The sequence below is a fragment of the Somniosus microcephalus genome, chromosome 15 (genome assembly GCF_052327205.1).
Source record: "Somniosus microcephalus isolate GS21.2 chromosome 15, FLI_Smic_1.0, whole genome shotgun sequence".
Lineage (NCBI taxonomy): Eukaryota > Metazoa > Chordata > Chondrichthyes > Squaliformes > Somniosidae > Somniosus > Somniosus microcephalus.
In genome coordinates, this window is record NC_141001.1 from 90818449 (window position 1) to 90833161 (window position 14713).

Genomic DNA, 14713 nt, shown 5'->3' on the forward strand with positions numbered 1-14713 from the left:
GAGATAATGTCACAGCCCCAACTCTTTCTACATTCACCAGATCTTCAGGACCAAAAGACCAGTGATTTCTGAAATATTGTGATTTAAACCATATAGTGAAAATATAAACACATCCCGTTGTTATGATGTACAGTAACAATTACAAAATGGCATTACAAAACAATTTCAACAAATTTTCTTAGGCTAAAAATACATATTGACTCCACTTTTTTCTGCTTTGATGTACGTTCTTATGGGTCAACTCTTTAAGGACTGCAGTAATATTTCTATACCAAACCACAAACATGCAACCAGATTATAATTATTTTGTTTATTCAGCAAATAGTGGCAATTTTGAAATCTGTTCCAATTGTTACTATTTCACAAAAAAAGTCGGCATTTTGAATACATAGATTTTTATACGCTCATATTCTGACTGGAAACAAGGGTTAACCAAATGCCATCATTTTCTCAACAAAACAGCTGTTAATCATGTAAAAAACGGCTGGCTGCATCCTGCTAACATAAGGAATGAAGTCTCTGCTGATTATTAAAGCTGCTTTGCACATATTCTTCCTTCATTCACAAAAACATGGAAAAATTACTACAATGCGATCATGTGATTTTCCTTCTGAAGCCTATGCTATTTCTGAGAATATGAAAATAAGCTAATTTGACTAAACCTTTCAGCAACCATGTTTGAATATTCAAACCTTTCTTGTTCCTCATGAATCCAGTAAGTGGTCCAAACTATATAAAATGATGATATAAGATTTGCTGAGTTAATAGAGAAATGAAATAGGTTTTTTAAAAGTAACTCATTATCTTTCATAGAAAAAAGCTTGAGAAGGACTAATAGCTTTTCCAAATTGGTCAATTTATGGAAAAGAATAGTGTAAGTCACTCCTTAAGAGGTCTTACTATGGTTTATTTTTGGCTGTGTGATGTACAAGACCCAGTTTGATTTAGGTGCCAAATCTTTTGCTGTTTTGAATTTAGCACTGACGTTCTAAAAGTTTTGGAGTAACGTTCTTGAAAAGATGTTGAACAAATATTTTTGATTTGGGTGGTTGGGAGTGCTTCATATCTTGTCTATCAACCAAATGTATTCCACAGATACATGGAATACAGGAGACCTTTTGGCCTCTCTTGCAAATTACTTTACCAGAATAAATTTCACTGGTGTCAAGAGATGAGAGTGGGCCATATTTGTAATTCAGCGGTGTTTTCTTGGAGAGATTTATGTAATAGTGAACACAGCGGTTTGAAATGGAGGTGTACAAAGTATGAACAGAAAGTCTCGGTGAAACTCGGCCCTCATTTTGGGAGAATTCACCAGCAGAAACAACTGACTGGCTGGTGGGCATTGTTTATTGCATCGTGAGGGAATAGTGGTTGCCAATCCGTGATCTAATTTATCAAAGGGACTCTACAACGGAACTATCCTAAATGAGACTTTATGGTCACATATGATCTCCGGGCCTTGACAATCCAGCCCTCAAGGTCCAAGCAACTTAGTCGTGTTTCTGCTTCAATGTCCTATTTGGTGGTTCTAACCTGAGTTTTGTAGGTCTGGTGATTTGAAAAAGACTGTTCTGAGCACTGTTACCTCAATCGTGGCTGTATCCTAAGTCAGAATGCCAAGATTTGTTAGTTTTACCAGCATGAGATGTATGGAGATTAATGAGAACATCAATTTAAACATTACATGTGGCCTCCAAGGCCTCGTGATACAAACCTTTGTACACTGCTGCAATCACTGCCCAGGAAGATTGGAAAAGTCCTGACCAACATTTAGCTGGCTTGTCAATTTTTATTTTGGCATCTCCGCTCCCCAGTTCTGTTTAAAATTCCAGTCCCTAGTTTTGTTTAAAGTCCCAGTTCCAAATTCTGTTTAAAGTCCCATGCTCTGGCTGCCTCATCTTCATGTTGCTCCCCATCGTCTGCTCATGTGGCAGCTGCAGTGCTCTATAAAGTGGAAGGAGAAGAAAACTGTTGCAGAAGAAAAGACAAAAATGAAGGAGGGGAGATCAGATAGTTCTATCCAAATTTATTGTCATGTCTGAGAGTTGGCTTCGGTGAGCTTCGAATGATGGCTTGGGAGCAGTACACGCTTGTGGGGCACCTCCTTCATCATTTCTATTTCTTTATCTCTCCTCCTTCACTGTTTTCCTCTCCTCCTTCCTCACTTCTGTCTACCTTTCCTCTTACCATCAGTTTGTTGGCGGTGGGGCCTATGCTGAGGAAGAGGAGGAGGATAATGACAAAGAGGGAGATAAAGGAGATGATTTTGGGCTTAAGCATACTTATGGATTCCTAAAGTCAGCTGTGTCAGTCGTGTCAGCTGTGGCTCAGTGGGTAGCACTCTCTAGGTGGGAGTGGCTAGGAGTAGGCAGGTGCTGCTGGTTGCCTGATTGCTGCAGGAAGTTGGAGTGAGTTTGTAAAAAGTTGTTGGTGTTTTTTTTCAGGTTTTAGGGCCTTTTTGGCCCATAAACAGCAGCCAGATGCTGAGGGGTCTGGAGTTCCGGGCTCCTCAAAGGACAGTGTTCCCAAGATGAATTTAATCAGGGGAGAAACTGGAAGGGAAAGAAAAAGGCCCAAGGATTTGGGCCGGGATCCTAGGAGGTTTGGAAAAGAAAACACGGTGGTGGTTCAGTGCGAGGATAAGGAGATACGAGCTTGGGATATTATCCAATTGGTACATGAGGACTGTGGCGAGGGAAGCTGCTTTGCCTGCCGACCAAAGACGAATGTTGGGTTCGAGGTGACGGTCAGTGGCTGAGACAAGGTGGAAAGACTTTTACTCAGTTTGAAGGTTGATGATAAGTTCTTGGAGGTATCTCTGCTATATTCGGAAGAGATGGTGGTCTCATTCTTAAAATTGCCAGTTTATATTGAGAACGATGTGCTTATCAAAAAGTTGGAGTCATGGGACATTAAAATTTGTTCGGTAATAAAGAGGAGATACTATCCAGGAACACGGGTAGCAGATGGAACCCGTTACGTAAAGGTGCGGTTCCCAGAGGGGGTGAAGTCATTACCGTACAGCATGAAATTTGAGACAATGGAAGGAGTGCAGTATTTCCAAGTACTGCATGATAACCAAGTAAAGGTTTGTTATTATTGTCTTGGACATGACCAACTTGTAAGAAACTATCCAGACCTGTACTGTAATAATTGCGGCGAGTCTGGACACATCGCTCGGAGCTTGGAGAGCTGTAGGGTGTGTCACAAAGGCCCCACCCGCTATGAGTGTGAGGCAAAAGGAAGCTCTATGAGTGATGAGGAGATGGGAGAAGGAGCAGGAGGTATGAATGGAACGGCCGGAGGAGCGGAGCAGTCGGCGGACACAGCTGGTGAATTGAAGGAGAAAAGAACGCAGGAAGAGGCAGAAAATTGCGGAGCAGAGAACAGGATGGAGATGGTGGAAAATACACCAAGTACAGTGGAAAAGAACAAAGACAGTAGAGGAGAGCACGGGTCGAGGGCAGACTCGAGCCATAATACGGTTCAGCTCTCCCTAAAGAATCTGGTGTCCGTGGAGGGAGAGGAGGCGGGAGCGGGGTGCGTGGTAAATGTAAGTACTCCAAAGAAAGATGGGGAGTCGGACATCTCGGTGAGCAGGAAGGAGTAAGACAAGGAGAGGGTGCAAGAGGCAGGAGCCTTAAAGGGGCAGCAGGATGGGAGCGGCGAGACAAAGACGCCAGAAGGGAGCAATATAGGTGCGCCATTGTCCCAGAGAGAGAAGGATCAGGGAGCAAGGGTCAGCGGTGGAGATGAGGTCGAAAGGAGCGGCACTGTTGGAGAAACCGCGATAGCAGAAAGACTCTCTATGGGAGATGATGTATCTGATGGGGAACAGTGTAATGTCCGTGTGTAATTGAGACACGGACTGCAGAAGTTGGTTATAACAGGTGTTTACTGAATGGAGACAAAACTGGAACTACTATACAAAGTTATTGCATAGGCTTATATACAGGGGTGGTCACTACTGGTACTGCAGTATACAGGGGCTGCAGAATATAGTTCCTTCTTCAAGGTACATACACTACAATTCCTCCCCTTTTAGCTAAACAGTACATAACATTCGATTAATAATTAAATAACATATTTACAATTACAGTTGCTATATACATTAGCTGAAGTTAATCAATTATAAATTCAGTCTTTGAGGAGGCTTCCTGATTCTGTCTGGATAATGCTTCTTTGGGGTATCAGGTTCTTCTGGCAAAGTTGATTCGGGATCAACGTCGTTGTTTGGTTCGTCTGCTTCCAATATCACCGATTCTGAGGTAGATGCAATTGGTACTTCGGTTTCATCACCAGGTGTATAGGATCGTGGTGTAGATTTGACATTTTCCAGTGACACTAGAATCTGGTCAGCATGGCGTCTTACAATGCTCTCTCCAACGTCCACGGTATACATTAGAGGTCCTTGCCGTGTGCAGATCGTTCCTGGCTGCCATTTCTCTGTGCGGTAGTCCCGGGCCAAAACTGGTTGACCTATCTTGAAACTCCTGGTTGGCCTTTCATTCATATTCTGAAACTGCCTGTTCTCCACATCTCTTCTGATGTTTGGCTTAACCAAATCCAAGCGGCATCTTAGTCTTCGATTGAAGAACATCGTGGCTGGAGTTTGATTGGTAACCGCATGTGTTGCATTCTGGTAGGCAAACAAGAAGTTATCCACCTTGTGTTGTAGGGGTATGTCTTCATTACACATTGCCTTGATAGCCTTCTTGAATGTTTGAACGAACCTCTCAGCCAATCCATTGGTGGCTGGATGATATGGGGCGGATGTGTAATGCTTAACACCATTGTTCTTTAAGAACCTCCGGAACTCTTCAGACACAAACTGTGGTCCATTGTCGGAGCAAATCTGTTCAGGCAGCCCATTTCTGGCGAATATGGTTCGTAAGACTGTGATAGTTTTTTCTGTGGTGGTTGAGGACATTTTTATTACCCCTGGCCACTTTGAATGTGCATCCACCGCAATTAAAAACATCGAGTCCATAAATGGACCAGCAAAATCAATGTGTACCCTTTGCCATGGAGATGAGGGCCACTCCCATGGATGTAGAGGGGCTTGTGGTGGGGCGTTTTGGACCTTCTGGCATCCTGTACAGCTCTTGGTCATCTCTTCGATTTCTCTATCGATTCCCGGCCACCACACAAACGCTCTGGCTATGTTCTTCATTTTTACCCCTCCCAGATGACCCTCATGAAGCTCATTGAGCACTCTATCTTTCAATTTGGGTGGAATTACTACTCTGGATCCACACATCAAGGTTCCTCGGCACACTGACAGCTGTTCTCTTCTCGGTGAGAATGCTGGCAGCAGTGGTTCGCCATGTGCTGGCCATCCCTTCACCGTTAAATCATAGACCCTAGAGAGTGTCAGGTCATTTCGTGTTTCCTTTTCTATGTTTGCATTCGTCACAGGTAGACATTCGACTATGGTCGAGTGGAATATCTCCACAGGATCCACTGCAGGTGCTTCTTCCACCGTCGGCAACGGTAGGCGCGACAATCCATCAGCATTCCCATGCTGTTTAGTTCCTTTGTACTCAATGTCATATTGGTGTGCCCCTAGGAAAAGGGACCACCTCTGTAGCTGTTGTGCTGTCATTATCGGGACGCCCTTCTTAGGGTTGAAAATGGAGACAAGAGGTTGATGATCAGTTAGTAGAGTAAATTTCTGTCCGTGCAGGCAGTGATTGAACTTCTTCACCCCCCACACCAAGCTGAGGGCCTCTCTGTCAATCTGGGCGTAGTTACGCTTGGCTGCAGTTAACGAGCGTGATGCAAAAGCTATCGGCCTCTCTGAACCATCAAGGGATTTATGTGACAGTACCACTCCAACGCCGTAGGGAGACGCATCACACGCCAGTCTTATCGGTAGTGATGGGTTGTAGTGAGCCAATACTTCTCTTGAAGTGATCAGGCCTTTACACTTCTGAAAGGCCCGCTTACATTCATCGCTCCATTTCCATGCTACTCCAGTTTGTAGCAGGGCGTTCAGTGGGTGCAGAATTGTGGACAAATTCGGCAAAAACTTATGGTAGTAATTCACCAATCCGAGGAATGACCTCAGTTGCGACACATTTTCAGGCGCTGGAGCCTTAACTACCGCTGGATTAAGATGGCGCCTCCCGCGCTTTCTGCCTTTTCCGCTGCTGCCAGCGCTGTTGCTGGCGTTTTTATGCCTTGATGGCGACGCCCTATGGTCTTCGCGCGCTTCCCCCCGCGCTGCTGCCAATGCCGCTCTCCGCGGTCCCCATGGCAAACTGCAGCTCCTCGCGGCTTTCTGCGCTTCTAATTTCTTTTTCTTTTATTTTAATTACTGTTCCCGTCGTCAAAGCAGACCCTATGGGACACTTCCCTCCCTCTTCTCGGGCCTGTATGCTGCCCGGCTTCGTAGCACCGGCCGTGCCCTGCGTGCTCCACCCTCTCTCTCTCTCTCCTCTTCCCGACAACGCTGCTCGGCCCCGTTGAAAAGCCACCCGATCGAGCTCTAGCCCGCCGCAGCCCAGGAAGGATCAGTGTACTACCTGCCACCAGCCCGATTAGCTGGAACACCATAGACTGGATAACCAAGCCCAGCTCTCGACAGCCTCTCCTGCAAATCTTCGAATTCGATGAATCAGAGGGCGGTTGCCCACGGTCGACGCCCGTTTCTTCTGTTTGTTTTTTTTTTCTTTTTGGATTTCTTCCTTCTGGCTTCGACCTCTAATAACTTCGCTTCAGGGATGGATCCCCGTGAGGTGGTGCAGAACTGTAGGTAAGTTCGGACCTGTTCGTCGCCAATGTAATGTCCGTGTGTTATTGAGACACGGACTGCAGAAGTTGGTTATAACAGGTGTTTACTGAATGGAGACAAAACTGGAACTACTATACAAAGCTACTACACAGGCTTATATACAGGGGTGGTCACTACTGGTACTGCAGTATACAGGGGCTGCAGAATATAGTTCCTTCTTCAAGGTACATACACTACAAACAGGATTATGTATTTGACGGGGAGCAGGAACAGAGGTTACAGAAGAGCTCAAGAGTGAGGAATTAGAAGGGGAAAGAGACATGGAAGTGGGGGGTGAGGTGGCATCATGTGGAAAGGGAAAGGTTAGTGAGGGGCAGAAGGAGGGAGAAGGGGCAGCTCCTTGGCCCAAACTTAATGCAAGGAAGAGGCTGAAACAGCAGGAAAGGTTCAAACAGGAGGTGAAAAAGAGCCGGAGGTGGCAGGAAAAAGCAACAGCTGGCCGAAAAGTTGGGAAGGAGCATGAGAGGAGGGAAGGGCCGGAGATTTAATGATAGGGAGATTATCAGGCATACTTCCCTTATTCGGAGCCATGATTACATTGGTCTCGATTAATGTGAACGGACTGAGGGGTGAGAAGAAATTGCAGCAGTTGTTGCAGTGTTTTAAAGGCACTGACTTGTTGGGCTGGATTTTGTCACTGGGGGCGGGCTGGGGGTGTGTCAGGTGGTCGGCGTGTCAGGACCCGCCTCTGATGTGAGGCGGGACATAAGAGCGATTTTGCCCTAATTGGGCACTTGATTTCCAGCGTGTGGGAACCCCTGGCCCAATGAGCCTTTTGATACTGAAACTCGCCTCCGATGACATCATCTATGCAGCTGGATTTAAGGCCTGCAAGCAGCCTTGGTTCTTTTTCAGCCTTTTAACTGTATCTGCATACTTCTGAGGGACTCCTACTGCTACTACGTCCAGCACCAGACCAAAGTGTGCACCCAGATTCGATGAGGCCTCCCTCCAAGCTCTGGTGGAGGGAGCAAGAGCAAACAAGGAAGTGCTCTTTCCTTCCTCAGGGAGGAAAAAGCCTCCACAACAGACCAAAGTTGTGTGGCTGCAAGTGGCACAGGAGGTGAATGCGATTTCAATGTGCAGCAGAACCTGGCTGCAGTGCAGGAAAAGGTTTCATGACCTTCTCCGCACAGGAAAAGTGAGTATTCCATCCCCATGATCCGCAATCTGATCCCCATTACCTCTCAACACCAGCACTCTGCCTTGTCAACCTCCTCCTCTAATCCCACTTTGCCCTTACATCCCTGCACTTTTACCCATTCCCTCTCTCTATGTTCACATTCACTGAACTATTTGACTATGTAGCCCTCACACTCCCTATCACTGTGGTGCAATAACAACACCTTACAACACGCAGGGAGGACCCTTGGTCTTGGCACCTCACTCCATCTTTGTGTCCTTCTAAGCATTTATGCTATTGGTTCTCTACACTCACTCCTTCATTCTCACTCAAACTCCACTTGTGTCCCTCATTGCAGGGAAAGAGAGCCCACAATAAGAGGGAAAGTGCGAGGACAGGAGGAGGGGCACCCTCAATAGCCCAGCTCAACAATGCAGAGGAGGCGGTCCTGGAGATCGTGGGAATGCAGGAGGATGCGCAAGTGGGGGACGGACAGACGGGCGCTTCAGAGCAAGCTGGTGACAGAATAGTTTTTCATCTCTCCCATTGACATTGCATGAGTGACTGATAATATTTCTGATGCTCTAACAGATTGACCTATGATTATCTGCACAATTCAATAGGCATGCAACCTTTATCTCACATCTGTAACTCTTACCATTATTCCCCCTCAGGACCATCGAGAGGCCCCGTCCCCACTGTCCAGGAGGAACAGCCTGAGCCTGAAGACTCCTCAGAGGAAGCTGCAACCTCTGAGGGCGCAACGTCAGCAGAATTCAATGCACCCAGCACCAGCGCAGACACTCACACCTCGGTGGGACCTTCGCGAGATAGAGTAGTGTTGCCACCTGGTGTATCACAGATCACAAATGAGCATCAGCGGATGATGAAGACAGGGACAGTAGTGGATAATCCGCGTCGGAGGGCACAGGACTCTGCCAGCTCGGCTCAGCTGCATGTCAACCCTGTGCCTCCGGGTCCATCCAGAAGGAGAGCGGTGCTGGAACTCCAGGAACAGGTGCAGGAGTCTCTGGCAGGTTTTATCTCCAGGGTTGCTGCGAGTGTGGAGTGAATGGAGGAGTCCATCGTGAACATGAGCAGAGCCTTTGTGGAGGCATTGGCGCATGAACGCGTCACCACGGAAAGGATGGCAATCTCCGTGGCAAGGATGGGTTGAGGAAGCGCTCACCCAAGGTGGGGAGAGGGGTTTCCCTGGAGGTCACACTGGAGATGGTGCCAGGCTCCAAACTTCCACAACAATGAGTAGGTCTGCTAAAAGCTCCCCCAGACCTGAGACAACAAAGTTCTGTCACCTGCAAATGATCATTGGTGAAAACTCCTTTTTAATGGTGGAGCTGCAGCTGTTAGTAAGCAGTCCACTTGTGAGGCTGCCAGGATTATCTGGCATGTTCCAGAGGAGACGTGCAGCACGGGGGAAATGTGTTAAATTCAGAAAGGCCTCTCAAAATTGGATTATAGAGGCATTTAACTGGTAGTTAAGGACCTTATGGGCCTATCCTGCCTCTTGGAGGCGGGATGGAAACGGGGTCTGAAACCACGAATGTGGGAAAATTGCTCAAAGGCGGGATGGAGATCGGATAGGATTCGCCTGCCATTTTTTGCGATTTTAATCCCTCACACGCCTCCAAACCCGCCTCCTTGGGCCTGGGAAAATCAAGCCCGTTGTGTCTGCAAGAAACCTTTTGGGATGAGGATATCCTAGAAAGAGTTCAGAAGGTTTGGAAGGGAGAGGTGTTTGCAAGTTGTGCAAACAATAACCGTAGAGTGGTGGCTGTTTTGGTGAGTCCGTCCATAAAAGAAAACGTTGCCTTGGTGGACAAGGACACTGAGGGGAGATTTTTACGGCTAAGGGTGAAAATGGAGGAATTTAATTGTGATCTCTTTAATATCTATGCACCGAACGACCATTGCAAGCATTGTGAGTTTTTTCAGGGCAGAGGTGGAAAATCCTTGTACAGTGGGGGATTTTAATGTATTTTTATTTTGGATGGACATTTCAGCCCAGATGACCATTAAGGATGATAACTCCAGAGGGATGATTGTAAATATGATGGCAAACTTAAATTTGACAGACTTATGGAGGGACCGAAGCCCCATAAAAAGGGAGTTCTCCAGAACAGGTTGGGTGGGTGATGTTTTAAAACAGAGCCAAATAGATTTTGTGTTAATGTGGGAAGGGTTAAGTTCTGAGGTGATGGAGGTTTATTATAAAAAAGTATTTTTTAGTGACCACTCGGCTTTGGTTCTTAGAATTAGGAACAGCAGAGTTAAGATTGGTTCAGGGGTGTGGATTTTAAACAATCAATACCTGAAAGAAATTGCTTATAAAGAAGGGATTTTAAATATAATAAAGAATGCTCGGAAGGAACCTTTGTTCTTGAAAGAAAGAAGAGTTTGATGGGACAATTTCAAATATGAGGTAAAAGTTTTTTCAGTACGTAATGGGAAAAAGAGAGTGGCAGCTAACCGGCATCGAGAAGAGAATATAAACAAAAGGTTTACGGATGTCTGTAAAGCAGTTGACGGAGGGGATAAAGGAGCTGAGACTAAGTTCCAGGTGCTAAAGGAAGAGTGGGAATTATTGCAAGCTGAAAAATACAAGGGGGCCATTCTCCGTGCAAAGGCTAAAGATGCATTGGAGGGCGAAAGATGCATTAGATATTTTCTAGAGCAAGAGAAGCTGTGACAGAGATTATCATTAATTGGAGAGTTGAAGGTTGGGGAGAAGATCATTCATGAAAGTGGGGAGATTTTAGAGGCAGCTAGCAGCTTTTATCAAGAGTTATATACAAAAGAAGACATTTCCAATTTGGCAATGGAGAAGGTTAGTGCTTTTATTGAAGAAGGTTTAAAGGAGGATGAGAGAAGCATGTGTGACAGAGAAGTAGGATTAGCAGAAATAAAAGTAGCAATAAGTGGAATGAAGGAAGGGAAAAGCCCAGGGTCCGATGGACTAAGTGCAGAATTTTATAAAGAATTTTTCAAAATTTTAAGTCCATTGCTCTTAGAAGTTTTTAAGGAAGTTAAAATTGAGGGAAGCCTGGCCCATGCATCTATGAGGAGAGGTGTCATAAGCTTAGCTTATATAAAAATAAAGGGGATAGAAGGGATCTGAAGAATTGGAGGCCCATCACATTATTAAATGTGGATTATAAGATCTTGGCGAGGGTTATGGCAAATCGTATGAAAGAGTTGTTGCTGCAGATAGTTTTGCCCTCTCAGTCCTATGGAGTCATAGGCCGGGACATCGCAGACTTTGTTGTCTCAATCCGAGATGCGATAGAGCTCATGGAAGAGAGTGGGAGGGGGGCTTATGTATTAAAGATAGATCACGAGAAAGCCTTTGATAGGGTCTCTCATGAGTTTTTATTGAAGGTTTTGGAAGCATTTGGTTTCGGGGAAAATTTCATTGAGTGGATAAGGATTTTTTATTCAAACATATTTAGCTGTGTTAAATGTAATGGTTTTTTATCCAGGTATTTTCCGATACAGAGGTCAGTGAGACAGGGTTGTCCCCTGTCCCCATTGTTGTACACATTGATAGCAGAACCATTAGGTTACATGATGCGAAAGAAACAAGGTGTAGTTGGGATTGCGGTTCCCAGTTCCAGGCTGGTGTCGGTGATACACCAATATGCAGATGACACAACCTTAACATTGAGAAATGGGGAGTCAGTGAGGAAAACTATGGATGTAGTAAAGGAGTATTGTAGAGCTTCAGGAGCCAGAATGAATTATAGTAAGTCCCAATGCCTGGTTGCAGGAAGAGGTAGGGGGGAATGGTTGAACGAAAGTCCCTTTAAGGTGGTGGAGGTTTTGGAAGTTCTGGGGGTGTATATGGGGCGCAAGAAAGACAGGGATGAAGTGGATCGATTAAATTGGGAACCAAAGGTTATGAAAATTAAAAAGATTTTGGGAAGATGGGAAAGAAGGTGGTTGAAAGTGCAAGGAAGAGCGACAGTGGTGTCCGCTCTCCTGCTATCTAAGCTATGGTACTTATTGACAGTGGAGGATATTCCTGAGTGGGCAGAAAAGTCCCTCCACTTGTGTGAGGTTTTTATGGGAAGGGAAACCAGCCTTGGTTGCTTACAATACCATAATTGGATGGAGAAATCAGGGAGGACTCAAATTCCCAGATATTGATTTGAAGAAAAAATCCTTTAGAATCAAATGGGTGAAGAGATTTCTTCAGAAGTCAAATACAAGTTTTTGGAAGAGTTGTTTCGAGCATTTTTAAAAATGAATTGGGATAGAAGGGCAGGGGATATTGTATATGGAATACAATAATATGTTTCTAAATCGATTAAACCTCTCCCTAGGTTTTATAAGGGGGTTGTAGAGACCTGGGCCCAACTTTTAAAAAGTGGAATTTTTAGAACAGCCCTTATTTTTGAACAGGTGGGTCAAAATTGAAGGAGAGGTATTATTTAATCAAGCTTTTATAAAAGCTGGTATTATATATGTGAAAGATGTATTATACGAGGTAATTCCAGGTTGGTTGCCGGAAGTGATAGTGAGGGACATGGTGTGGGAGGAGGATCAGGAGGTAGAGGAAAAAGCAATAAGATCATATATGAGAAGATTGTGAGGGCAATGCCACAGGATTAAGAAATAAATGCGGAAATCTCCAAAGGAAGTAAAATGCGTCCTGCTTTTCCAACCTTTCTGCTGGAGAAAGGGGGAGAGTTGGTCCAATTTGACAACTGTAATACTTGAGATTTCTATGAGGTATTTAGAGAATGGAGATTCAAGACACCTGCTGGTCAGGAGTTTTGGCAGAGTATATACCCACAGCTGGACTTCAACAGGATTTGGAAGGGAGTGTGGGCGAATTTTAAGGGCTAGATTTTCAGTTGCTTGCGCCAGCAGTTAGCGCCTTAAGAGAAGTGATTTTCGGGCGCTATTCGTGTAGCGCCCGGGCGCAGCGCAGTTTGCGCCCCGCCCCAAATTAAGTTGCCCGTTAGCGCCGGCGCAAAGTTTAGCGGCCGCCCGGATGCGCGCGCAGAAAATGACGTCACATCCTCGTGCAACGCCCTTTGGCCGCCCCGAATCCAAACTTCAGTCGGACCGCCCCATTCTGCGGCTGGCGTCCAGAGCGTTTGTAAAATGGAACGCAACACACCCTGGGGAGCGCAAATTAAAGGGCACTCCTCCTGCACTATAAACGGCAGTCTGCATGTGTTGTGTGGAAGGATCCAGTCCTCCTCCTCCTCCTCCTCCTCCTCCTCCTAAAAAGACACATGCACCCTTCCCCTTTAAGAGCTCACTGGCACCAGCGTGTCTGCCGTGCGCTGCGCCCGAGCTCGGGCGCTGCGCTCTGCACCGCCGGCTTAGCGCCTAAAGATAGTAGTGGAACGCCTCTTTTAGCGCTCCACCAACCTCTTAGGGCGAAGCCACTGAATTTCCGGCAACGGGGCGCTACTTTGGGGCGGGCGCTAACTTCGGGCGGGCGCTAAGGTTAGCGCCCCAAAACTGTCTATACTGAAAATCTAGCCCTAAATGTCCAGAGTGGATTGAACTGGATTTCAAATTGTCTCATAACCGGATTTTTACCATGACGGTCTTGTGTAAGATTGGACGAGTGGAGGGGGCAACTTGCCCAGTGTGTGGGACACGGGATGAGACTCTGTCCCATTTACTGGTGTTATGTCAGCAGTTAAATGATTTTAAGTACTTTGTTTGACAGTTGTATGAAGTTTCTTTGCTGGGTGGGGACCGAAGAGCGAGAATGGGAATCCCGTGGGACTCAATTTTAAGATGGGGATTGCAGGCGAGTCTGCCTGAGTTTGGCGGAGCGGCAATTAATTTAATGTTCAGTTTGGCTAGATTCGTGATTGTGCAAAGAAGGAATGCTCTGTTTTTTAAGGGGAGGAGAATCAATCTAAAAGAGTATTTTAAATATAAGCTAAAAGATCATTATAAGGCTCTGTGGATGTTTTATTCAGAAGGGAATTTAAAGATAGTATTTTACAATCAATTTTTAAAGTACAGTACAATCAATTAATATATGTTATGGGAGACAAATTAAACTACAGGTTTTGATGTTAATATGTGGTGGAGGAATGGCTGTGCAGAGTGGCGGAATTGATTTGTGTGATACAGTGGAATGATCACGATGTTGTAAATGTTCTTAATGTTCAATAAAGAATATAATTTTTAAAAAGTGGGTAGCACTCTTATCTCTGAGTCAGAAGATCATGGGTTCAAGTCCCACTCCAGGGATTTATGTACAAAAATCGGAGCGCGCCGTCTTTTGGATGAGATGTTAAACTGAGGCCCTGCCTGCTCTCTCAAGTGGATGTAAAAAGATCTATTTTGAAGAAGAGCAGGGGAGTTATCCCCAGTGTCCTGGCTAATATTTATCCCTCAAACAACATAACCAAAAAAGATTATCTGGTCATTATCACATTGATGTTTGTGAGAGCTTGCTGTGCATAAATTGGCTGCTGCGTTTCCTACATTGCAACAGTGACTACACTTCAAATGTACTTCATTGGCTGTAAAGCGCTTTGCGATGTCTGGTGGCTGTGAAAGGCGCTATATAAATCCAAGTCTTTCGTTTTCTTTTAAAGAGACTTCTTGCCCTTATTCCTCTGCACCAACCCGCTCAAACTCACCCCCTGCATCACTTATATTATCATTCCTACACACCACATCATATACTTTCACCCAGGTGCAATTAGATAGCGTTAATGAGGCAGTGGCAGTGGGTGATTCACAGAGCATGAAGGAGCTGGAGGAGTGGGGAGTAGGTGAGGATGTGCCACCTT